Raw genomic sequence first — 27,932 nt, forward strand, 5'->3', positions numbered from 1 at the left:
TGTCTCACCAAGATCTGATGGGTTTATTAGGGGTTTCTGCTTTTGCCTCTTCCTTATTTTTCTCTTGCCACCATGTATGAAGTGCCTTTCACCTCCTGCCATGATTCTGAGGCCTCCCCAGCCATGCGGAATTGTTAAGTCCAATTAAACCTCTTTTTATTCCCAATTTTGGGTATGTCTTTATCAGCAGCTTGAAAACAAACTAATATAGTAAATTGACACCAACAGAATGGGCATTGCTGAAAAGATACCTGAAAATGTGGAAGCGACTTTGGAACTGGGTAGCAGGCAGAGGTTGGAATAGTTTGGAGGGCTCAGAAGAAGTTAAGAAAATGTAAGAAAGTTTGAAACTCCCTAGAGACTTGTTGAATGGCTTTGACCAAAAGTCTGATAATGATATGGACAATAAGGTCCAGGCTGAGGTGGTCTCAGATGGAGATAAGGAACTTGTAGGTACTGGAGCAGTGGTGACCTTGACTCCTGTTATGTTTTAGCAAAGAGACTGGCAGCATTTTGCCCCTTCCCTAGATATTTGTGGAACTTTGAACTTGAGAGGGATGATTTAGGGTATCTGGAGGAAGAACTTTCTAAGCAGCAAAGCATTCAAAAAGTGACTGGGGTGCTGCTAAATCATTCAATTTTAAAAGGGAAGCAGAGCATAAAAGTTCAGAAAATTTGTAGCCTGATGATGCAGTAGAAAAGAAAAACTTATTTTTTGAGAAGAAATTCAAGCCAGCTCTAGAAATTTGCAAAGTAGCAAGGAGCCTTATGTTAATCCCCAAGACCATGGGGAAAATGTCTCCAGGCCATGTCAGACAACTTCCCAGAAGACCGTCCCATCACAGACCTGGAGGCTCAGGAGGAAAAAGTGGTTTTGTGGGCCGGGGCCGGGGTCCCCATGCTATGTGCAGCCTAGGGACCTGGTGCCCTGTGTTCCAGCCACTTCAGCCATGGCTGAAAGGGGCTAACATAGAGCTCAGGCTGTGGCTTCAGAGGGTTGAAGCCCCAACCCTTGGCAACTTCTATGTGATGTTGAGCCTGTGGGTGCATGGAAGTCAAGAATTGAGGTTTGGGAACCTCCACCTAGATTTCAGAAGATGTATGGAAATGCCTGGATGCCCAGGCAAAAGTTTGCTACAGGGGCAGGGCACTCGTGCAGAACCTCTGCTAGGGCAGTGAGGAAGGGAAAAGTGGGGTTGGAGCCCCCACACAGAGTCCATACTGGGACACTGCCTAGTGGAGCTGTGAGAAGAGGGCCAACATCCTCCAGACCCCAAAATGGTAGATCCACTGGCAGCTTGCACCATGCACCTGGAAAAGTCACAATCAGTGCCAGCCCATGAAAGCAGCCAGGAAGGAGGCTGTATCCTGAAAAGCCACAGGGGTGGAGCGGCCCAAGACCATAGGAACCCACCTCTTACATCAGGGTGACCCAGATGCAAGAGATGGCATCAAAGGAGATTATTTTGGAGCTTTAAGGTTTGACTGCCCTGCTGGAATTCAGACTTACATTGGCCGTCTAACCCCTTTGTTTTGGCCAATTTATCCCATTTGGAATGGCTGTATTTACCCAATACCTGTACCCCCATTGTATCTAGGAAGAAACTTGTTTGGTTTTGACTTTACAGGCTCACAGGTGGAAGGGACTTGCCTTGTCTTGGATGAGACTTTGGACTGTGGACTTTTGGGTTGATGCTGAAGTGAGTTAAGATTTTGGGGGACTATTGGGAAGGCATGATTGGTTTTAAATGTGAGGACATGAGATCTGGCAGGGTCAAGGGTGGAATGATATGGTTTGCCTGTGTCCCCACCCAAATCTCACCTTAAATTGTATCTCCCAGAATTCCCACATGTTGTGGGAGGGACCCAGGGGGAGGTAATTGGAGGCTGGTGTTTTCAGTGCTATTCTCATGACAGTGAATGAGTCTCAGGAGATCTGATGAGTTTATCAGGGTTTCCACTTTTGCTTCTTCCTCATTTTTCTCTTGCCGCCACTGTGTAAGAAGTGCCTTTTGGCAGGGCGCAGTGGCTAACGCCTATAATCCCAGCACTTTGGGAGGCCAAGGTGGGCAGATCACAAGGTCAGGAGATCAAGACCATCCTGGCCAACATAATGAAACCTCATCTCTACTAAAAATACAAAAATTAGCTGGGCATGGTGACAGATGCCTGTAGTCCCAACTACTCGGGAGGCTGAGACAGGAGAATCACTTGAACTTGGGAGGTGGAGGTTGCAGTTAGCCAAGATCGTGCCACTGCACTCCAGCCTGGTGACAGAGCTAGACTCTGTCTCAAAAAAGAAAAAGAAAGAAAAAAAAGTGGCTTTTGCTTCCTGCCATGATTCTGAGGCCTCCCCAGTATGTGGAACTGTAAGTCCAATTAAACCCCTTTTTGTTCCCAGTTTTGGGTATGTCTTTATCAGCTACATGAAAACAAACTAATACAGTTAAGGAGGCTTGTATTCTGCTGCCCTTCTGGGTTACCTGGAAAATGACAAGCCCCACAGAATTCTTTATATCACCATAGCACTAGAGAATAGATTAGAAATTTCTGAATATAATGAATAGACAGAAGAATCATAGGAAGTCTTACAGAGTCCTTGCAAGACTCAACCAGGAGAGGGAAGTAGCCAAAAGACTTTTCTGTGAAGATGACACTGAGAACCTGTGGATTTGTGATGTTGGGCTTCATAACAAGGAGGAAAAAAGCACAGCAACAGCTATAATGTGGAACCCATGACTAGAGGACAAATGAAAACCCAGACATTGCTGGATTTTCCAGTGTAGAAGAGTGATGGTAATTGAAATATATATATATATATTTTTTTTGAGACGGAGTCTCGCTTTGTTGCCCAGGCTGGAGTGCGGTGGTGTGATCTCGGCTCACTGCAAGCTCCGCCTCCCAGGTTCACGCCATTCTCCTGCCTCAGCCTCCCGAGCAGCTGGGACTACAGGCGCCCGCCACCACGCCTGGCTAATTTTTTTTTTTTTGTATTTTTAGTAGAGACGGGGTTTCACCGTGTTAGGCAGGATGGTCTCAATCTCCTGACCTCGTGATCCGCCCGCCTCAGCCTCCCAAAGTGCTGGGATTACAGGTGTGAGCCACCGCACCCGGCCTAATTGAAATATTTCAAGATAGGCCCATGACAATCAGGAATGAGACACTCAACCTAGGGGAGAAAATGAGGTGCAAGAAAATAATGAATTCACTGGATTTACCCAAAATTGACTAGATTAATTTTTCTACTACTAAACTATGAGTTCAAAATAGGTGTTGGATGCAAATAAAATTGTATACCTTATGATCTAGAGCAGAGGGGTTGTGACAATAATGCAGGGCCAGATCATGAAGAGCATTATTAACTGTTCTATGGGAAGTCATTGAAGGGCTTCAAAGACAGGATCAGCTCTGTGATTTAGGGGTTCTCTCTAAGCAATGTACAGGCTGGATTAAAGAACACACATATTAGAGGAAGGTGCCTAAGTGATAGACTAGGTGGTGGGGAGTCGCTGGGAGAGAGAAGATTCATTGTTGAGGGATTTGCTTAGGATAAGGTTTAATTACACTAGATCTAATTTCTATGATAGGACACAGAACTTCTATTATATTGAAAGTAACTTTCTCAAGAAAAGATTGAGAATCCCTAGGATCAAATCCAAGTTAATGTAGTCATAATCCTGCCTGGATATAGGAGAAATAACATAAACTTATCTGAGGAACTTAATTTTGTATAGGAAGATTTAAGAGATAGTCTTATGTTATTTGAATATGTATGCTAGCTCCTTTGCATCCACTTAGGGTGTAGAATAATAGAAAGTCACAAGGAAACATTGCTCCTACCCTAACAAGAATGAAAGGGGATAACAAATGCATGGGTTTGGTTCAACAAAAGAGAGCTGAGGATGCAAAAAAGACTAATGAACTAAATCAGAGTGAGAGAAGAAATCCTCAGCTACTCCATCCTTGTAGAAAAGCTGGAGGAGGAGGAAGCTGCCACAAAAGCAAATAAGAAGAAAATGGCTGAGCTTTTTAACATAGTTTTAAAGGCCAAATAAACCCTGGTGTGATGATTCAGAAGCCCTAAGTGGCCCATACACAAAGACAGTTTGCTCTTTTCAAATCTTTTCCAAAGGCCTCCACTGAGTCATTGCTGGCAAGATTGGGGAAGGACAGAGAAGTGGAGAGATTTATCCTCCAGAAGCACAGGCTAAAGTATGAAGGAAGACAGGAGAATGGAGGGAATTCCACAAAGCACTATAGGCCTGAGAATGGGGAGCTTTCTATGGTTGGGTGAGGGGTAGGAGACTTGTGAGAGATGTCACTGCTCTTCTTAGATGCAGGTGTGCTGGGCCTGCTGAAACCTGAGGTAAAGCAGGACAACTGCAAGGAAACTTCCAGGCATTTCAGGCCTCAAAAGTTTAAAGCAGCAGCCCACTGGAGATGAGAGAGAAATTAAAGAGCTGACAGAAAATCCCCTGAAAAACAGGTGCACCAGGCATACCAAAGGCTAAAGTCAGGGAAAGAGAACTTAGGCAAACTCTCCAATTACTCAGATCTCAAGCTGTGCTAAAGGGAATATTCTAATCCTACCCTCAAACCTTTGAAGTCTGTACTGAACTAAATCTAAAGCATCAGAAAGTCTATACTCATCTCAATTACAGATAGCCTCTCATTAACAGCCTGAATGAAAAGAAGGTACCCTTTTCTGAGTAAAAGTTTTATTTGCTTTCATCTTTATTCCTTTATATACAATGTTAACATTTAATAAAAATTATGAGATACACAAAGAAGCAAGCAAATATGACTCATACTCAAGAAAGAAAATAGCCACTTGAATAAGACCCAAAGATGATAGAAGTGTTGAACATATCAAAGTATTTAAAATAATCATGATAAACTAGCTAATGGTACTAGTAGAAAAGGTGAACAGTATTTGTGAAAAGATAGGGAATATCAGAAAAGCTGTAAAAACTATTTTAAAAAGAGCCTAGATATGAAAAAATATGATGACAAAGATGAAGAATTCTTTTGTGGGCATACAAGACCAGAGTACATACCACAAGAATGAATTTGTGTACTTGAAGATAGGTCAATAGGAATTATATAAACTGATACAAAAGTGAAACATGAGAGAGAAAAAATATGTTTGAGGTAAGTGAAACAATATAAAATGATCAATCATACATGTAATTTGAGTTATGGAAAGAGAACAAAGAGAATAAGGTCAAAAATCTTAAATTGATGAAAATCCTCAATGTACATATTCAAGAAACTCAGCAAACTCTAATCTGAATAAATACAAATTAAATTACACATAAGCACATCATAGTCAAACTGCTAACAGACTCCAAGATAAAAGGAACATCTTAAAAGCAGCCAGAGAATAGAAAACACATTGCATACAGATGAATGACAGTAAGAATGTTGACAGACTACTCATCAGCAACAACTGAAGGCTAGAAGACAATGGAACAATAGCTTCTAAGTGCTGAAAGAGTAAAACTACAATCTAGTATTCTATACCCAGCAAAATAATCTTCAAGCATGAAGGTAAAATAAAGACATTTGCACGTGTAGAAAATCTGGAACAATATTCCTCTTTATCAGACCTGCAATTAAATTAATCCTAAGAGAATTTCTTAAGACTGAAGAAAAAATATTCCACAGAGGAAAGGTACCAGACAAAAATTATCAAATAGAAATATACATATATTCAAATTCCATTTAAAACTATTGGTTGTTTAAATAAAATTAATAGCAGTATATTATGGGATTTATAGCATAAATAAAAGTTGAATGTATGAAAAGAATAGCACAAAGTGAGGGAGGGCAGTAATTAGAAGTTCTTTGTTGTAAGATGCTTATGCTATTGATGAAGTCATAAATTAATTGTGGAAGATATACTATGAAAGATAAAGATGCAGTCAGTCTTAGTTGACTCAGGTTGCCATAACAAAACATAGTAGACTGGATGGCTTAAACAACGGACATCTATTTCTTATAGTTCTGGGGGTTGAGAAGTTCAAAATCAAGGTGCCAGCCAGTTTGGTTCCTGGTGAGGGCTCTCTTCCTGGCCACTTTCTCACTATGTCCCCATATAGTGGAGAGAGAAAGCAAGCAAGTTCTCTGGTCTCTTCTTATAATGATAGTAACTATATCACGAGGACCCCACACTCATGACCTCATTTAAACCTAATTACCTTTCAAAAGCCTCATCTCCAAATGCTAACACATTGGGGGTTAGAGTTTCAACATATGAATTTTGAGGGAACAAAATTCAGTCCATATCAGTTACATATTGTAATCTCCACCAAGAGGTGCAACTAAAAAGTCAATTGAGAAGCTAAAATAGAATATATTTTAAAAGACTGGATTCACTCAAGAGATGATAGGGAGAAACAGATATAAAGAGAAAATGGGACAGATAGAAAAAAAATCACTAACATGGTAGAATTAAACACAAACACATCAATAATTGCATGAAAGGTAAATGGAGTATCGAGCTTTTCAGTTAAAATAAGTGAAAGCCAGTCTAGATAAAAATTCAGACTCAATTATGCTATTTATCAGTAATACATTTTAACTGTAAAGACAAACAGAAAGTAAAAGAATGGAAAAGATATGTAATGCATATACTAAACACAAATAAACTGGTATGAGTCTCTAAATATCAGACTCTGTAAAACAGAGTATTCCTAGATAAAAGAGGGACATTTCATAGTCATCCAAGAGAAAATAATGTCTATACACCTAATATAAAGCTCCTAAATGCTTGAAGTAATAGCGTAAAATAGATGCAAAAATATAGTTGGAGATTTTGATACCTCAGTAATGAATAGAGCAATTAGATAAAAAAAATTAATAAAGATATAGAAGATTAGAGAAACTCTATGAACTAAATTCACCTAATTTAGTTATAAAATAACCAAACCAAAACAATACAATTATTCTAAATTGCACATGGAAAATGTATCAAGATAGACCAAACTGGGCCACAAAACAAGTTGTAATAAATTTCAGTGATTAAAATCATACAGAATGTATGTCTCTGACCACAATAGTATTAAGCTAGATTAATAACAGTAAAATATCTAGAGAATCTTCAGATATTTGGAAAATAAACAAATTTTTAAATAACTCATGGATCAAAGAAGAAATCACAAGAGAAGTAAAAAAAATTAGCAATGAAATGGCAATTAGATATAGCATTTGAAAATTTGTGGCATACATACTAAAGCTGAACTTAGAGATAAATCTATGGCTTTAAATGCTTATATTAGAAAAAAATATATACATTAAATGATTTATGCTTTCAATTTAAGAAGCTAGAAAAATTGGAACAAATTAACACAATATAAGTAAAAGAAGTAATTTGAAATTAGTGAAGTAGAAAATGGACACAAAAGATGAACAATATAAAAAATTGGTTCTTTGAAAAGATTAATAAAGTTGATAAATATCTAGTAGGACTGATCAATAAAAGAATTAAAGCCAAAATTGTCAATATTAAAAATGATAGAGAGGATATTAATTATACAGATGTTAAAGGACAAAAAGGGACATTATAAACAATTTTACACAAATAATTTAAACAACCTCAGTAAACAGACAAATTTCAAACATCAAATTACAAAAATGAACATGACAATATATTGAAAACCTCCAAAGCCTTATACTTATCAAAGAAATTAAAACCTTCATTTGAAATAGAATATAAAACTTGCTACAGTTTCAGAAAATACAGGAAGAAGAGATGCTTCCCAAATTGCTTTAGGAGGTCAGATTGCCCCTATATCAAGACCATACCAGAACATTCAAGGAGAGAAAATTTCAGCCCACTACATACACAAGAATGGTTAAAATGAAAGACTAACCAACCATACCAAATGTTGGCAAAGAGTGAATCAGCCAAAACTATCATACAGTCATGGTGGAAATGTATAATGGTATAATATGATATAACCACTTTAAGGAAATTTGTAGCAGTTATTTTAAAAGGTAAATATATATTTGCTTTATGATCCTGTAATTCCACACCTATGTAATCCAAAAGGATTTAAAATATATTGTTCACCAAAGCCTTGTGCAAAAATGCCTATAGTAGCTTTATAATAGCTAAAACCTGGAATCACCCCCAAGTAGTCATCAACAGAAAAATGAATAAGCAAATAGTAGTGTCAAACAGAATATTTAAAAAATATTATGTTCAATGAAAGAAGCTAGACATAAGAATAAATATTCTTGATAAGTATTCATGATTCTAGAAAAATCAAATCTAGTTAATGGTAATAGAAATCAGGACAGTAGTTGGATGTCATTAAGGGTTGAGAGGCAGGGTCACAAGGGAAATTTCTGAGGTGATGGAAATAATTTATAACTTTATAAGTATTTGGATTACATAATTGCATAAATTTGTCAAAATCAAACTGTGCTTCGTAACTGAATTTTATTGTATATCAATTATAGCTCAATAAATATGGCTGGAAACAAAAAATACTTATGACAATTTATTATTATTATTACTATTATTATTATTTTGAGACATGGTCTAGCTCTGTTGCTTAGGTTGGAGTGCAGTGGCTTGATCTCTGCTCACTGCAGCCTGGGCCTCCCAGGCTCAGTGATCCTCCCAACTCAGCCCCCTGGTTTGCTGGGACTAAAGGTGTGCACCACCACACCCGGCTAAATTTTGTATTTTTTGTGGAGATAGGGTTTTGCCATTTTGTCCAGGCTGGTCTCAAACTCCTGAGTTCAAGAGATCCACCTGCCTCAAGCTCCTAAAGTGCTGGGATTACAGGTGTGAACCACTGCGCCCAGCCTGACAATTTATTTTCAATAAGTAAAATTTACTAATAAAATTACATTTTTCAAATAGGAAGTATTCAGCCTTAAATGTATTACAAAATAGCTTGTTTGTGTTAGAAAAATTGAAGACTTTCAATAAGATTATTTTAAAATTTTATCTTTTTGTTTCTATTAAATGATTTTGCAAACTGTCATTTTGTAGCAGGTCAAGTTTGGGACTTTAAAAAGTCTTTTTTCTGTCTTTAAGATTTGATTAATTACCAAGTTATTTAAAATGCTTTGGGCCAGGCTTAGTGGCTCATGCCTGTAATCTCAGCACTTTGGAGGCCAAGGCGGGCAAATTGCTTGAGCCCAGGAGTTCAAGACCAGCCTGGGCAACATGGAAAATCCCATCTCTACCCAAAATACAAAAATTAGCTAGGTTTGGTGGTGCATGCCTGTAATTCCAGTTGCTCAGGAGGCTGAGGTGGGAGGATAACTTGAGTCAGGGGAGGCTGCAGTGAGACAAGATTGCGGTATTGCATTCTAGCCTAAGTGACCGAGCGAGACCCTGTCTCAAAAAATAAAATAAAATGCTTTGAAGCCTGAACAAATTCTCTAAAAACCTACCAGTGTCAGTGCCTGTCTTACCAATGGGCCTCATTCTAACCTTTCTATACACACAGTAAGTAAAAAAATAAATCAGTCTTGTCTCTGTCACAGACACTGTTTGAAACAAGTTTAAGCCTCAGCAGTCTTATTATAATTTTACCAGTCCCAGACCTCTAATTAATTTGTCATTAAATACAATTAAGAAACTGAAGTAATTCAGTTTAAGAATCTGCATAGGTTTTAAAGAGTAATTAAAAGGCTTCCTTAATTCATTAGAAATCAGAGAAAAATTGGAACCCAAAGGAGCCTTCTCACTTTGGTATGTAATATTTTAAAAATATATCTATTTATCTGTAAATAAAAGGGAAGGTCCTAGATAATAGGATCATCTGAGTTTGCTATTTTATGCAAAGATATTTATCATGTTGGGAAAAGATATGCTTCTTCTTTTAAGTGTATTTATCATTATATTTTTATTATAAATTTAATAGTCTCATGAAGTAATATTTGAGTATGAGAAAAGATGGGAAAATAAAATAGCCATAGTCTCATGAGTCAAATGCCATTATAGTTAACACTGTGGAATATTTCCTTTCCAGCTACTTTAAAACTGGTTTTTATTCAATATTGACAATATAAAAAGGAGTATTTCTATTATACTTTAAGGCGTAAGAACAATAAAAAGGAGCACCTGTACCCATCACCAATCTTAAGAAATAGAATGTTCTAGTATCTTTGAAGCCCTAAGTACCCCCACTTTATCCATCCCTCAATTTATCTCATAGGTAACCATAATCCTAAATTTGATATTTATATTCTTGTGTTTTTATTTATGGATTTACCATACATCTATTACCTTTATCTTTCTACTATACTTCTTAACATCACTTACATATTTATGACCTCTTTGTCTCATTTTTGCTGCATTCTAGAGACTTCTTTTAAATCTGCCTTCTGATATTTCTAATTCTCTCTTCAGCTGTGTCTAATATTCTGTTTAACCTGCTCACTGAATTTTAAATTTTTATTACTTTATTCTTATTTCTAGAATTTCCATTTGTTTTTCTTGAGTCTCTTTAATATTTTAATGTACTCTCATTTCCTTCTCAGATTTACAATTCTCTTTTATTTCTTTAAATATTGAATATATTGTTTATTGTTAATTTTGTGCTTAGATTATATTTAAAACTTTTGCATGATTGATTTTGCTCTTTGTTTTTTCTTACTCAAGCTGCCATCTTTTCATGAGTGTTATTTTTATTTGTTAATGTGAGCTAATATTTATTTCGGCTAATTTTTGAGACCAAATTGTAGATATGTTTCCACAGAAAGAATGTATGCTTGACAGAATTACCATTTGACCTGGCAATCTCATTATTGGGTATATACCCAAGGGAACATAAACCACTCTACCATAAAGACACATGCACACGTATGTTTATTGCAGCACTATTCACAATAGCAAAGAAATGGAATCAACCTAAATGCCCACCAACAGTAGACTGGATAAAGAAAATGTGGTACATACACACCATGGAATATTATGCAGCCATAAAAAAAGAATGAGATCTTGTCCTTTGCAGTAACATGGATGGAGCTGGATGCCATTATCCTAAGCAAATTAACAAAGGAACAGAAAGTCAAATACCACATGTTCTCACTTATAAATGGGAGCTGCACAATGAGAACACGTGAACACAGGGAGGGGAACAATACACACTGGAGCCTACTTGAGTGTGGAGGGTGGGAGGAGTGGGAGTACCTACTGGGTACTATACTTATTACCCTGGTGATGAAATTATCTGTACACCAAACCCCTGTGACACACAGTTTACCTATATAACAAACCCGCATATGTACTCATATAAGAATCATGTACGTGTAAATAAAAGTTTAAAATAAAACAAAAAATAAATTCATAGGAACTTAAAAAATGCATGTTTGAATCATCCAGATACCTGGGGATACTATCAACTTGGACACTTTCAAATTTTGGCTTACAATTTTGTGGACCACACTGGTAGTATGAATTTCAGGTCCTAAAATGTTTATGAAGGTGAGCTTGTGGTTTAATTTTCAAGAAGGCTGTTTTGCTCTCCACTCAGCATCAATTTGTTTCCTTGATGATTCCTTCTGTGGAGTAGGCTTATCTCTACTCCCCTCTTATACCAAGTATGCAGCTCTTTGGGGTCCAGCTTTATATGGGGTCTACAATTAGACTCTGTCTTCTACAGGATCCTATGATGTTTCTTCCCTAAACTTTGCTCGGTAATGTGTTGGTAAATGTTTAAGGGCTACCTGTCTGATAAGAATATCCAGATTTGTAGTATTTTCCAATTTCTGTGTTGTAAATACATGCCAATTTCAAGCTACCAAAGTGACGTCACTGAATGTGAAGATGGGAAAAGATGAGTACAATCAGTTCTTATAGCCAGTAATAGGCAGCTCCACCACACCACTGCTTACACTTGGCATAGCTATGAAAAATGAAGCTATATTCACTAGGGCTTGGCATATCTCTCTGATATGGTTTGGCTATGTCCCCACCAAAGCTCATCTTGAATTATAGTTCCCATAATTCCCCTGTGTCCTGGGAGGGACCCAGTGAGAGATAATTGAATCATGGGGGTTGGTCTTTCCCATGCTTTTCTAGTGATAGTGAGTAAGTCTCACGAGATCTGATGGTTTTATAAATGGGAGCTCCCCTTCACAAACCCTTTTGCCTGATGCCCACGTAAGACTTATCTTTGCACCTCATTCACCTTCAGCCATGATTGTGATGCCTCCCCAGCCATATGGAACTGTGATTCAATTAAACCTCTTTCCTTTATAATATGTGTGTTCACTTAAATACCTCTATGTGTTTTTAGCTAATGTGCATCAATGGTATATGTACTATTTTGAAATTTGGTTGTTTTTCTTTTTTGAGATGGAGTCTCACTCTGTTGCCCAGGCTGGAGTGCGGTGGCATGATCTCTGGCTCACTGGAACCTCCACCTCCTGGGTTCAAGTGATTCTCCTGCCTCAGCCTCTCAAGTAGCTGAGATTACAGGCATGTACCACCACACCTGGCTAATTTTTATATTATTTTATTTGTTTATTTTTTTGAGATGAAGTTTTGCTCTTGATACCCAAGCTGGAGTGCAGTGGCACGATCTCCAGCTCACTGCAACCTCCGCCTTGTGGGTTCAAGCAATTCTCCTGCCTCAGCCTCCTGAGTAGCTGGAACTACAGGCAAACACCACTGTGCCTGGCTAAGTTTTGTATTTTTAGTAGAGACAGGGTTTCACCATAGTGGCAAAGCTGGTCTCGAACTCCTGAGCCCAAGTGATCCGCCCATCTCTGCCTCCCAAAGTGCTGGGATTACAGGCATGAGCCACCACACCTGGCTGAAATCTGGTTATTTGTTTATACTATTTAATTGATTTTTCTCATCTTTAAATATTTCTCTACAACTCATTTTTATGGTGCATTATGTTCTCTCACATGCATGAGCCAGAATGGCTGAACATGTATATTATTTCTGTATTTTCACCATAATAAATAATGCTGAAATGAACATAAAAGATGTAATTCTGGTCATTTTTCTGGGGCAATACATTTTTTTCCCTCCCCTGGAATTGAGACAATCTTCCCATGTGGTGTTAGACTATTTTCTCCCTTTCTTATTTCTGCCTTACTCAGCTGTATCTCATTCTGCAGCAATTCACTTTTTCCTATTGTATCTCCAGTTCCTCATCATTAATAATGCTATTTATAGAACTATATTTGGCTTTGCCAGCCAAATACATTAGCCATTTATGAAATGGTGTCATGAAAACGTATATAGTTAAATGTGAGTTTTAAAAGGCCAAAGGAAAAAAAAAAATCTCTTGTCTTTTTTTTTCCAATTTGTTATTTACTAAAATGAATTTTGTCCTTGGATGTGGATGACTCTATTAGATATGGCCACCTTGTAAACTATCAAAAGTATTGCTTCTCAGCAAATAAAGATATTGCCAATCCATTGTGGCCACTTTTGGCAAAGGTATAGAGCAGAACATCTATCCTCAGTGAAGCCAGTGTTTGCAACAGGAGTGAGTCATCAGTTTATGAGAAAGTCCAATAGGGGGTCAGTTCTTTCCTCATGAGCGCTCTTTGTCTCTCCTGCTGCCCTGTGTTTTGATTCAGTGTCTTTTGGGGCAAATCATCTATCAGGAAAGAAAAAAGCAAGAAGTGAAATAATGACTATAAGTTGACCCCGAGAAGGAATAAAATATATATTTTAATATACTACAAACTTGAGGTAGGAAGACTAGGTGATGCTTTCCGAGAAATTGGTGGTCAAAAGAGAACATTCAAGCTGTCATTTTTAATAATGTAATAATAGTGGACTGTGGAATATCTCTTATATTAAAACTAAGTCATCTCAACAAGTTAAGCTGTAGAAATAAAAGTAACTTCACTTCTCCAAAAGAAATGATAGTTAATGTCATATGAAATCATAGGCTATTTAAATGTCAAGCTTTAGTTGTAGAAGGATTACAGGTAATATTCTTGTTGAACTCAATTTTCTTTCTCCCAAGAAAGTGATGTAGCTAGAAAGAGTCTCTTCAACCCATTTCCTTCTTCTCTACTCCAAAGTAAGTATCAAATTATCGGTCACATCCCTCATATTCAGTTCCATGTATTCAGGCACACAGTACTCAGATTCTCGAACATATAACAATGATAAATGATGTTTCTGTTTAATTCTTGTTTAGTCTTTACTCAGCAGCAAACATAATTTTGTTAATACCAATTGTCCTACAAAGTCCTAATGTAACAGGATTATAGATTATAAGAGCACAGATATTTTTAAGAAAATTTGGATTTGAATCCCAGACTTTCGCTAGTTATCTGTATGACCTTGGTGAGATTGTTTAACATTTATTCAGTTTCTTCATTTGTAAAATGGACATGATGAAGTCAACTTCACAGGCCACCTCCAAAATTAAATGAAGTAATATATGTAAAGTACTTGGCACATTATGAGGATAAGTGTGCTAAATATTAACTGTCAACACCTGTTATACATAGTAACACCCAAATTCAATTCATCTAGTATTCACTGAGTACTTATGTTTGAGATCAGTGGTTTGGTAAACTGGAAGAGTATATGCCACATATTAGACATGAAGCTACTTTCATAAAGTTTATAGTCTAGTTGAGGAACAAGTTTTACACATTTTAAACATATGCATAACAATATAAGGCTGTATATAATCAAAATCCAATATGTGTGACAAAAACATTGATTTAGAAAAGTGAGTGAGATCTGTGTGGAAATCTCACTGGATATCTGGAGAAGTGAGCAGATCTTTTTATTTAATTTCCAACTTTTATTTTAAGTTCAGGGGTACACGTGCAGGATGTGCAGGTTTGTTACATAGGTGAATGTGTGCCATGGTGGTCTGCTGCACAGATCATCCCATCACCCAGATATTAAGCCCATCCACTAGCTAGTCTTCCTGACCCTATCCTATCTTTCTGCTCCTCTTCATCCTCCCAACCCCTGCCCCCAACAGGCCCCAGTGTGTGGTGTTCCCATCTGTGTGTCCATGTGCTCTCATCATTTAGCTTCCACTTACAACATTCGGTATTTGGTTTTCTATTCCTGCGTTAGTTCGCTGAAGATAAGGGCAATTATCCTCCTGCACGTCCCTGCAAAGGACCTGATCTCATTCCTTGTACAGCTGTGAGCAGATCTTTTGAAGGAGATGGACTTCAGACTCTGAAAGACATATTAGAGTGAGTAACAGCTCAGGTGCTAGAGTCAAATAGAATTGATTTGAATTCCAGCTCCTCCACCTCCAGCTGTGTGATCTAGGACACATTATTTAATTTCCCTATTCCTCAGTTTTCCCAACAGCAGCATGGCAAGCCCCTAGCCACAGATTACTTTGGAATGTTAAGTGAGATTATGCATAAGTTAGTAGAGTCCTTCAATTGTGGTGGGTGCTCTATAAATATTGTGGTGGTGGTGGTAGTAAATACTGTAAATGAGAACAGGGAGGAAAATGAACATAGAAGCAACACAAGGATCAATTTTTAATACACCCTTATGTTGTTATTTATGTACTTGATATAGTTTTAAAGGAAGCAGTTAGGAACTTAATAAATACCACTCAAAGACTGTGATGTTTTATTTGCTATTTTTTAAATCAAACTGTAAAAATGGACTGAAAATTTTCAAGCTACTTAAATTATTCAATTTAAGTAAGTTTTAGAGCCAAAAGGTATTCATGAATCATTTTAATTAATTCTTTTCAGGGTATATAATTTTTGTGGAAAACCTTCTGTACCATAATTGTTAAAGTTTAAATCCAGAGAATTTGTTTTCTAAAGTTATGTTTTTATTAAATAATTTTTATTTTATTCCATTCCTCTTAAATATTGTTTCATTTGTATGTAATTTTGTATTTTCTTTTAAAATTATATTTATTGTTCTCATAATAACAAACATACAGTTGAATACAAAACACAAAAGCCATCAGCAGTGAAGTTATTAATATATCTTCAAGATAAACGTGATTAGATACCAGGCATTTACATCTCTGATGGATAAACTAGATGCAAATATGTTGAATAATAAAAATGTTTTGGTTCTCCATTAAATTATTGAAAATCCAAATGGTAAATGTTAGTATATTATAAGGCTTGAATATTCATTATATGCCTTCCATGTTTGTGTTCTTCTCTCACTTGACAAAAATATTGTTATCATTTCCAAAACCCTGAATATACCAAATATCATAAAGAAATATTTTTGAAGAATAATTTCATCATTAGAACTCGGCTGCTTTCTTTTAAAAAAGAACAGCCGATTCTTCTTTTAAAAGTTTGGCCCAGGTGCAGTGGCTCATGCCTGTAATTCCAGCATTTTGGGAGGCCACGGCAGAAAGACCTCTTGAGTCCAGGAGTTTGAGACCAGCTTGGGCAACATAGTGAGACCTTGTCTCTACAAAACAAAACAAAAATAGCCAGGTGTGGTGGTTCATGTCTGTAATACCAGCTACTTGGGAGGCTGATGAAGGAGGATCATTGGAGCCCAGGAGTTCAAGATTACAGTGAGATATGACTACACCACTGTGTTCCAGGCTGGGTCACAGAAAGAGGAACCATTTCTTAAAAAAAAAAAAATAAATAAAAAGCTTGGATAACATCAGTATTTATTCAGCATTTATTCCCCAATTAATAAAACTCCAATTTTGGAAGTATTCAATCATAAGTTCATAAATTGTACTTGAACAGATGAAAGGAAATTAATCTAGGAGACATAAGCAATGAGTCAAGGTTAGAACACAGCATGAATGAAAGAAAAAGAGAAATAACCAGTCACAGGCGGAGCTAGAGGTAAGGACTTTGTACACCAGAGTATAAAAGGTAAAGAGGTGCACAACATGCACAGGGGCAGCACCAAGGGCAAGATGCATGGAGCCTTCTTGGTGAGCAGAGTCAGTACCAAGCCATGAAGTTGACTGCCACTGGACCCAGTTCAAATGTTTCTTAGCCTCATCACTAATATTGACTTTTAGGCCTTGTCTGATCCCTGACCTTGGATGAAATATTCACCCTCCTAGAAGGAAATCTGATTTTGAGGTGAGTGCAGCAGTTAGGAGTTTTTTATATCTCAGGAGTCTAGGTCTCTATGGATTGAGTGCAGGCTGATTTCTTCAGCTCTTTGTTCTCCCTTGGGAATTTTCTTTTTCTGGGGCAAGCCCTTTCCAGTGATAGTTTTGTCCTTGAGTTTGACATTGATAGTTGTTTCTGAAATCCTGGCTCTAAAGATACTCCTTGGTAATCCATTAGACACACAAGGAGAAGCATTACTCTTTCAGGTCACTGGGACTACATTTATTGAATTTCTGTTTTAAAGTATTGAATGCTTAGTCTACATTTATTGAGCACACATGGAGTATCCAGCACTATATTAGAATCCGTAGGCAGACAGAAAAGACATAATAGATGAGGTTCGTGCCCTAGAGTAATTTTGATACAGAAAAATAAATGTAAAAAACAAAAAAGCTCTTGAAATGAAACATATAAATGTAAAAATTAATGTAGCACATTCTTGTGTATGTACCACAGTCTACCATTTATCACTGGGTATTATATATTTAATATTTATCATACACATACAATGTCTAAGACCCTAGGCTGGCACCATGATGTTGTAAACTTTGAATATAACACAGCCTGCCCATAAATTGCTCATAATCCAAAAATCATGATGACAAATAGACAAGTAATTATGATATTTGTGATGTGCCAAGTAACTGGTTCAGATCTCATATTGGTATATTGGAAGAACCAGCCCCCAATATTTCAACATAGGTTCTTTTCTATTTTCCCTAAGTGTTGGGCAGTCTGAGAAATAATGAGAAAGAGTACAAAAGAGAGAAATTTTACAGCTGGGCCTCTGGGAGTGACAGCACCTATTGGTAGGTTTGTGATGCCCCCTGAGCCGCAAAACCAGCAAGTTTTTATTAGGGATTTCAAAAGGGGAGGGGGGTATGAACAGGGATTATGTCACAAAGATACATGCTTCAAAGGGCAATAAAAGATCAGAGGGGCAGAAGGGCAGAGCAAGATCACAAGGTCAGGGTGAAATTAAAATTACTGATGAGGTTCCATGTGCTGCTGGGCATGTATCGTCTTGATAAACATCTTAACAGGAAACAGGGTTCGAAAGCAGACAACCGGTCTGACTGGAATTTGCCAGGCTGGAATTTCCTAATCCTAGCAAGCCTGAGGGCACTGCAGGAGACCAGGGTATATTTCATCCCTTATCTTCAACAGCATAAGACGGACACTCCCAGAGCAGCCATCAATAGACCTACCCCTGGAATGCATTCCTTCCCCAGGGTTATTCCTTGCTGGGAAAAGAATTCAGCGATATTTCTCCTATTAGCTTTCTGCAAGAAGAGAAATATGACTCTCTTCTGCCCAACCCTGCAGGCAGTCAGATCTTATGGTTAATCTCCCTTGTTCCCTGAAAATCGCTGTTATGCTGTTCTTTTTTAGGATGCCCAGATTTCATATTGTTCAAACACACATGCTTTATAAACAATTTGTGCATTTAATGCAATCATCACAGGGTCCTAAAGTGACATACATCCTCAGTTTACAAAGATGATGGGATTAAGAGAATAAAGTAAAGACAGGCATAGGAAATTATAAGAGTGTTGATTGGGGAAGTGATAAATGTCCATGAAGTCTTCACAATTTATGTTTAGAGATTGCAGTAAATACAGGCATAAGAAATTATAAAAGTATTAATTTGGGGAACTAATAAATGTCCATGAAATCTTCACGATTTATCTTCTTCTGCCGTGGCTTTAGCCGATCCCTCCATTTGGGGTCCCTGACTTCCCACAACATTGGTGTATTTAAGAAAAATAGTATTAGAATAGATAATATTTGTATTGTGCCTTAAAAGGTAAGAAAGACGATGAAATGAGAAAACATATACAGAGGCATTCTAGGTAGAACAAAAACTCATAATAGAAGACAAAAACATAGTTTATCTGTATTAATTATCTAATGCTGTGTGACAAATTTCCCAAAACTTATTTGCTTAGAATATATAACTCATTTGCTATATCTCATGGTTTCTAAGAGTGAGGAATTTGGGATTGGCTTGGCTGGCTGGTGCTGTATGGGGTCCTTAATGAGGTTGTAGTCACATGTCTGCCAGGGCTGCACCCATCTGAAGGTTTGAATGGGTTGGAGGATTTTCTTCCATGATAGCCAACTTATGAGACTGGTAAGTTGGTGCTGGCTATGGCCAGGGGCTTCAGTTGTTTTTTAAGTGGTCTATACATGGGTCACTTTAGTGTCCTCATAGTTGGTGGTTGGCTGGTTAGCAATTCAATAGACCAGTGTGTAAGCTGTGATGCCTTTTATTACCACAGAAGTCACTTCTGTACTTTATTGGTCACACAGGCTAGCACTGCTTTAATGTGGAAAGGAGCCTTAGATGAGGATAAAGACCAGGAGGTGAGGTTCACTGGAGACCATATTAGAGACTGGATGCAACACCATCTGAAATGAGGATGATTTTAAAATATATATAATAGAGTTGGTTTAGGAAGCACTTGCAGGCCTTTACTGGAAGTTTGCTCATCTACCTTCTCAACTAGAATCTGAGTGCCTTGAAGGCAGAATGGTGTCCTTCGTTTGTGTTGTTTTTCCCAGTACATAGAATACTGCTTGGTAAATAAAAGACACTTCATATGTGATTCTTGAAGAAGTGAATGATTGAATGAATATGAATTAATATGATCCGAGAGATAAATTAAAACTATCAAAATTACAGGGTGAAGTGTTGATTCAGAAAAGTGTGGGAAGCTACATAAATGAGTCAGGGTCTGCACGGAATCTAGAAAAGAAGGCAGATAATAGGAATTGTAGGTGTTAGCCAGTATTAGCCTAAACTTTGTCTGGCAGACGTGATTATTCCTATCACCCAGAAAGTCTACATTATGGTGTAGATGGGGGAGTGTACGGAGGAAATAGTACTCAGAAAAACTAGAGAGCTCAGATTATTAACTCTCTGAGTCTGATCTATCAGCTCTCTGATAGGTCACTCCAAATTAGCCATCAAACACGCCTGACCTCTAAACATTGTCAGAGGGGTCACCGCACTAGGTTTACTGTGACAGATTTCCACTCTTCATGCTAGAATTTCTTTGGTGAAAATGGCAGGGAATTGAAGTCAATTGAAGTCAATTATTTGTTGAGTTATCTGTTCTTAACAACCATGATAGGCCAAGGCCAGGCCAGTTGCACTGACGTCTCAGGTAGATTCTATGGTTCAGCCAGAACCTAAGGAAGACACAGGAGATAATATCATTATGATGCATCAAGGAATCCTGAAGCTGGAACCTGGAGTGATCACCTGAGTGTTGTAGACTGATGGGCCCCTGTAACCCTTACCCAGCCTACCCCCTTTTATAGAAAGTATTTAATATAAAAGACAGTGAGCACATACATGGGCTTTTTGGACCTGGTGAATTCCTCATTCTGCATCACTGCCAGGGCATCCCAAAGAGCAAAGGAACCCTGAGAACCACATCCACTCATACCATTGTGTATCTTTCACCTTGCATAGCTTGTTTGCTGGTTCTGCGCTAAACAAGGAGAAAGCAGTCTTACTGGGGATTGAGGATTCACTGAGCCCTTGAACTTGGATGAGACTTTGTGTTCTGCCCTCACTTCACCCCTGAGCACAGAACTAACTAAATCAAACCCATTTATGTACAAACATAACTGTAAAGGTACAGAAAATGCAGACTGTTCTTATGTTCCCATAACAAGACTGTTAAGAGTTGTAGATCATCATTTTTTTCTTTCTCTCTCTTAGTTTATTTAAAGGAAATATTGCAGTTGTTCCTAATAACTCCATTAAAATAGGAGAGGTGAAATGTGTTTTCTTAATGCATAATCTGCTGTTGGGAAGCTGGCAGGGATGGCATTTTAGGGTAATACCACATTTTTCACATGCTGCCCTCATGAGGTGTGCTAAGAAGCTACCACCTCTTACAGGCAGCAAGTTAGTGGAGGCGAGGCCAGAGAGGACAGGGTATGCAGCTGCTCTGCTGGGGAGTCAGGGCCCCAGGCGAGACTAAATGCTTACAGGAGGTAAAACGGAAGCTCTATATTTTCTTTTTCCTTTTTTGAAACATGGCGATTCATGGATGCAGAAGAACTTTGTATGTGTATTTTCTTTCATTGCTAACAAGGTTACTGAAATCTTTTCAAATAAAAGGGCTAGAATGTGTTTTTGACATTATCATTACTTTTTAAAAGAAGGGAGCAACAAGGTCAGCAATGATTCCCTCTGAAATGGAAATGAAGAGAATCAGCATCTATTCACATACGCCCTCACCCCTCACCCACGCACCCTTGCTCAACTTTTCCCTGCAACCCACACTGCGCTGGAAATAGATCGATAGACTGCTTGTCAGACTTATGCAAGGCTTACAGGCTCTAAACCTCTCTCAGACTGATGATCAGAGTGGGAGTCTACCCAAGGGGTTAAGAGTTGAGGTTACAGGGGGTTTCTTAGAAAATATATGGAGTTGAGATGTTAATCAAACAAAGTGGACTTGGGGCCATAACAGTTTTGGGGTTCTCCATTTCCTGAGTCACCTGTCAGGTATGCTCTCCTACCCTCTCCCTGAAGCAAGTTTAGCTTTGTCCCATAGTAAGACAAAGCTATAAAAGTGATTCTGTCCTATCCAGAGTGTTGCGAAGAAACACTGATAACTCTGATTCAGCACGTCAGTGCTGCTCTTGGTGTGTGACTTTGGTAACCCAGACTTGCAGTGACTACTTTGTTGTCACTGACTCCAGCATCTATGTCCAAGGCATGAGTCCCTGTTCTGGATATCCCTGAGTTTCCTGCCTGAACGCTGACAAGGTTGTCTCTTTCATGGCTTGCCTGACCTGGCTTAGCCTTCTGACCTCTGGCATTGCTTGTTGTTGTTTCTCAATCTGTTTGCATATCACCATTGCCTAGAGAGGGTGGCAGGTTTTGTTTTGTTGTTATGGTTAAATATACATACCATAAAATTCACCATTTTGACCATTTTCAAGTGTACAATTCAGTGGCATTAATTACATTCATGTTGTTGTGCAACCATTACCACTATCCATTGCCAGAATTTTATTTTTTCTCACTTGAAACTCATTACTCATTAAACACTAATATCCCTTTCCCCTCTCCATAGTCTCTGGAAACCACACCTTTACTTTCTGTCTCTATGAAATTAACTACTCTAGGTATCTCAGGTAAGTGATCATACAATATTAGTCCTTTTGCATTTGGTGTTGTTTCACTTAATATTTTCAAGCTTTATCCATGTCATAGCATGTATCAGAACTTAATTCCCTTTCATTGCTGAATAATATTCCTTTGTATGTATACCACATTTTGTTTAGCCATTCACCACTGATGGACATTTGGGTTCCAACCTTTTCACTATGTGAATAATACTGCCATGAACATTGGCATGAGATAATGATTTGAGTCCCTGCTTTTAATTCTTTTGACTACATACCCAGTAGTGAAATTGCTGGTTCATTTGGTAATTCTGTATTTAAATTTTGGAAGAACTGCTGTATCATTTTTCATAGCAGCTGCACCATTTTACATTCCCCACCAGCAATACACAAGTGTTCCAATTTCTCCACATCCTTGCCAACACTTATTTTCTGTTTTTTATTTGTTTGCTTGTTTTTCTAATAGCCATCCTAGTGGATGTGAAATGGTACCCAAGGAGTTTAAAAATTGCCAGTACTCAGAGACACTGATTTAATTGTTCAGAGAGAGGGCCTAGTCAATAACTTAAAAAAAAAACTTTCCCAGGTGGCGTTAACGAGCAGCCAGCGTTGATAACCTCTAATACATTCTTGACTTATGTGACCTGACTACTGTCCCATATTCCCGCATTGCTTTCCTGGTCTCACAAAAAGAAAGCTTAGAGAAGGACTTACCAAGTATAGACAGCAGTAACTAAGAAGATCTGTCTACTCCAAGCCCTATGTTCTGTCTACTGTATTTCACTGTGTCCTAAAGGGTGATTTTGTAGGGTTCCTGATGCACACTGCCAGCACAGAGCACATAACAAGGCTGCCATAACAAATTACCACAAACTGAATGACTTAAAACAACAGAGATTTAGACACTTGGAGTTCTGGATGCCAGGAGTCCAAAATCAAGAAAGGGCTGGGTCCTCCTGGAGGCTCTGAGAGAGAATTCCTTTCATGATATTCTCTTAGGTCTTGGTGACTTCTGGCCACTGTTGGTGTTCTTTGGCTCAAAGACGCGTCACTCCAAATCCTGCCTCCATCTGCATGTGGTCCTTCCCTTTCTTTGTGTCTTCTCTTCTTCCGTCTCAGAAAGATACCAGTCATTCAATTTAGGACCTCCCCTAAGTCCACGATGATCTCATCTTGAGATGCTTGATTATATCTGTGAAGATCTTTCTTCCAAAATAAGGTCACATAGACATGTACCAGAGGTTAGAACTTGGACAATTTTTGGGGGGAGCCCCAGTGCAATCTGCTACAGGGAGTTTTCTGTTAGTCTTCTAAATTGCAATCAGTAGCGTTGTGATTCAAGAGTTCAACGTATACCAAAGCTCAATCTGATATAATCAAGGCTGGAATAGGACTTGCATTAAAATCAGAGGGCCAAAGTGATCTGTAAGCCCCACGTTCATTGCAGCATTATTCACAATAGCAAAGGTATGAAAATAACTCAACTGTGTATCAAAAGATAAATGAGTAACACACACACACACAGAGGAATATTATTCAGCCTTTAAAAAGAAGGAAATTCTGCCATTTGCAACAACATGGATGGACCTGGAAGACATTAAGCTAAGTGAGATAAGCCAGTCACAGAAGACATCTAAAATAGCCAAACATATGCAAGCAGACAGATAATAGAATAGTGGTTCAAGGGAATGAAGTGAGGAAGATATGAAGACTTGTTATTCAATGGTATAAAGTTACAGTTATACAAGATGAATGAGTTCCAGAGATCTGCTGTACAACACATTAATATAGTTAGTAAGACGATATTGTACACTTAAAAATTTAAGAGCGTATATATCAAGTTAAGTGTTCTTACCACAAAAAAGACAGGGCACAAGGAATCCTTTGGAGGTGATGGGTGATGGATATGTTTATTATCTTGATGGTGATGACAGCATGAGTGCATTCATGTGTCCAAACTCACCAAATTCTATAAATTAATTATGTGAAGTTTTTGTATACTAATTATACAATAAAGATGGGGGGGAAAAAGCTGAAGAGGTCACATAAATCTTTGCCTCAGGCCTAATAAGCTGCTTAACATTTTTATTCTGGCCATCATGGGCTCTGACACAAAGTCAAGTCCCTAAGATAGTTTGAGACTGCCTTGGAGTCAACAAGGTAGTGCTGAGACCCGAACTCAAGATGCCACAGGAGTGCCCAGACTAGAGTTCATATCCTGCTTTGCCTCCCACTTAAAAGCACTTGCCAGAGCATAGGGGTTTGGAAGTATCTTGGGCCAAAATCTCCAATCAGTAGCAGGAACTCTACGGATAGCGTCTCCTGGCTCAAACTTATTCCATCTTTTCTACTGCCCCCTGATGATTTCAAGGCTTCTTGGAAACTTAAAAGAAAAGAAAATATGGAAAAGGACATGGCTGCCTATTCTGTAGAGAGATGGGAGGACTCCTTACTCATCTATCCCACTCATCAGCTAATTTAACTGTGCTGTTTGGACCTGGAAGATTTATCTAGGCCAATTTAGCTAAACCTTTCATAATCTGGGGCAGTTTTAGGGGGGTAAAGTTGCACTTAACCTCATAAATACTTCCACTCTGGACCAGAATCAGGGCAGCCCCACTTTTCCAATGGTGCAAGCATCTGGCATCACGGGTGTAATCCTGAACTGAATTATTTTCAGTTTTGCAGTGCTTGATAAGGTGTCTGAAGTGAGAGCATTTTACTTCTCAGCTTTGCAGAGAACCGCACACATAGTTCTCACTCTCATTTTCTTTTGATATTTGAAATGATTTTATTATAAACTATGACTTTTTTATGAGTGACTACATCTGAGAAAATAAACACTATCTCCCAGTGGACTCAGCCATTTGTAAAACCATCATAGAATCTCCAAGCAGAGGTTTTAAGAAGTGAGAGAGGCAATTTATCAACTCTTCATGCATATTCTCCTGACTGCTGAGGAAATTAAATTTGTTTTCACCTACTGAAACCTCAACACATTTTTATTATACAAATCTAATATGTGTTTAATGCTAACCTGCAACCAATTTACCCATTATGGTGAAATCCTAATCCTACATTTTTTTTCTCATTAGAAGTTTTGTTTTAGTGTATTCATTGATCCAGTTTACGAGTCTGTATCCTAATAGAGATAGGAAATTAAACTATAAAAATGACCAGATTAGAAGCTTTATGTAAAAAAAAAATTGTAAACTTTTAATTTCCTATCTTAGGATGTTTAATTAGATGGAAAACCTCCAAGTTCAGGAACAATGTCTTATTAATCTCTGCCTCCAAGGGCCAAAGGAAGTGCATGGTTCATAGTAAGTATCCCATAAATGTTTATTGAAATGCACATATTTAAAGTGCATTTGTGCCTTATATACAACACAGAAGCCTAATCCATTCTGCATTCTATTTTATCAATTTTTAATAGTTCTAATGTGTGCTCTATTATAAGCCATCTCAGATATCAGCAGGATATTTTAGTTATCTATACATTAAAAAAGAATGTCAAAGTTCTCTGCATATAAGTGACCAGTGGATTCATGTGAAGGTGTTCTACTTCATTCAGAATTAAACAAATGCAAATTAAAACATCAAGATAATTTTATCCATCAGCTTGATAGAAATGTAAAAGCCTGATAATATTTTGAGCATTTTGATCTGATGAGGGCAATGCCAAAAATTGTTGATAGGAATTGAAATAGAAACATAAATTTGGGAGGAAAATGTTCATTCCACTTAAAAGAGCCATTTAAATGTTGGGAATGAAGCCTAGGAAAATAACAATACAAGTCTGTAAATACACATGTATAAACAGCTTTGAACAAAGTAATTTGACACAACAATAAGTAATTATAGCAACTGAATCATTTCAATGCCCATCAGTAGAGGCATGAATAAAATCAGTGGTTCATGCAATGGAATGTAACACAACCTTTTCAAAAAGCAAGTTAGATCTGCATGGTCTGGAAAGACAACCAGGATATATTGTTAAGTAACAAAACGAATTGTAAAATAATGTGGATATAGAAAATCCTGTTTTCATTAGAAAAAAAAGTAGGCATTTGTATTTGTGTGTGTATGTGTGTGTGTGCACAAACAGGAAAAGTAGGGAAAGGTAAATATCAACTAAAAGATATCCAAATAGTAAAAGAAGTCAAACTTTCTCTCTTCACTGACTATATGATTTTATTCCTAGGAAGCCCTAAAGACTCCTCCAAAAGGCTCCTGGAATTGATAAACAACTTCAGTAAACTTTCAGGACACAAAAATCAATGTACAAAAATCAGCAGCATTTCTATACACCAACATTAAAACAGAGCCAAATCAAGAACACAATCCCATTTACAATAGCTACAAAAAAGAAATACCTTGGAATACATATAACAAAGGAAGTGAAAGATTTCTACAAAAGGAACTGCAAAACACTGCTGAAAGATATTATAGATTACATAAACAAATGGAAAAATATGCCATGCTCGTAGAATGAAAACATCAACATCATTAGAATGGCCAAATTGCCCAAAGCAATCTACAGATTTAACAATGTTTCTATCAAGCTACCAACATTATTTTACAGAGCTAGAAAAGCTATTCTAAAATTCATACAGAGGCAAAAAAAAAAAAAAAAAAAAGCTGAAGTATCGAAAGCAATCCTAAGCAAAATGAACAAAGCTGGAAGCATTACATTACTTGACTTCAAACTATACTATAAGGCTACAATAACCAAAACAGCATGGTACAAAACAGACACATAGACCCGTGGAACAGAATAGAGAACCCAGAAATAAGCCACACACCTATGGCCATTTGATCAGTGATAAAATAAGCAATGGGAAAGGACCCCATATTTAATAAATGGTTCTGTGAAAGCTGGCTAGCCATATGCAGAAGAATGAAACTGGACCCCTATCTTTCACTAAATATAAAAATTAACTCAACATGGATTAAAGACTTGGATGTAAGAGCTCAAAACTATAAGAATCTTAGAAGAAAACCTAGGAAACATCATTCTGAACATCAGCCTTGGGGAAAAGTTGATGACTAAGTCCTCAAAAGCAATTGCAACAAAAACAAAAATTGACAAATAAAACCTAATTAAACTAAAGAGCTTCTGCACAGCAAAAGAAACTACCGATAGAGTAAACAGAATGGGAAAAATATTTGCAAACTATGCAACCGTCAGAGGTCTAATTATCCAAAATCTATAAGGAAATTAAACCAATCAACAAGCAAAAAACAAATAATCCCATGCAAAAGTGGGCAAAGGCGTGAACAGACACTTCTCAAAAGAAGACATGCAAGTTGCCAACAAACATGGGGAAAAAAATCTTCACATCACTAATTATCAGAGAAATGCAAATTAAACCCACAATGAGATACATCTCATACCAGTCAGAATGGCTATTACTAAAAAGTCAAAAAATAACAGATGCTGGCAAGGCTTCAGAGATAAGGGAATGCTTATACACTGTTGGTGGGAATGTAAATTAGTTCAGACACTGTGGAAAGCAGTGTGGGGATTTCTCAAAGAACTTAAAACAGAGTATCATTTGATCTGGCAATCCCATTACTGAGTATATATCCAAAAGAAAATAAACCGTTCTACCAAAAAGATACATGCACTTGCATGTTCATCACAGTCAAAAAGATACATGCACTTGCATGTTCATCACAGCACTATTTATAATAGCAAAGACATGGACTCAACCTAGGTGCCTGTC

Source organism: Rhinopithecus bieti, unplaced genomic scaffold (genome assembly GCF_001698545.2).
Source record: "Rhinopithecus bieti isolate Rb0 unplaced genomic scaffold, ASM169854v2 scaffold_3062, whole genome shotgun sequence".
In the NCBI taxonomy this organism is placed as follows: domain Eukaryota; kingdom Metazoa; phylum Chordata; class Mammalia; order Primates; family Cercopithecidae; genus Rhinopithecus; species Rhinopithecus bieti.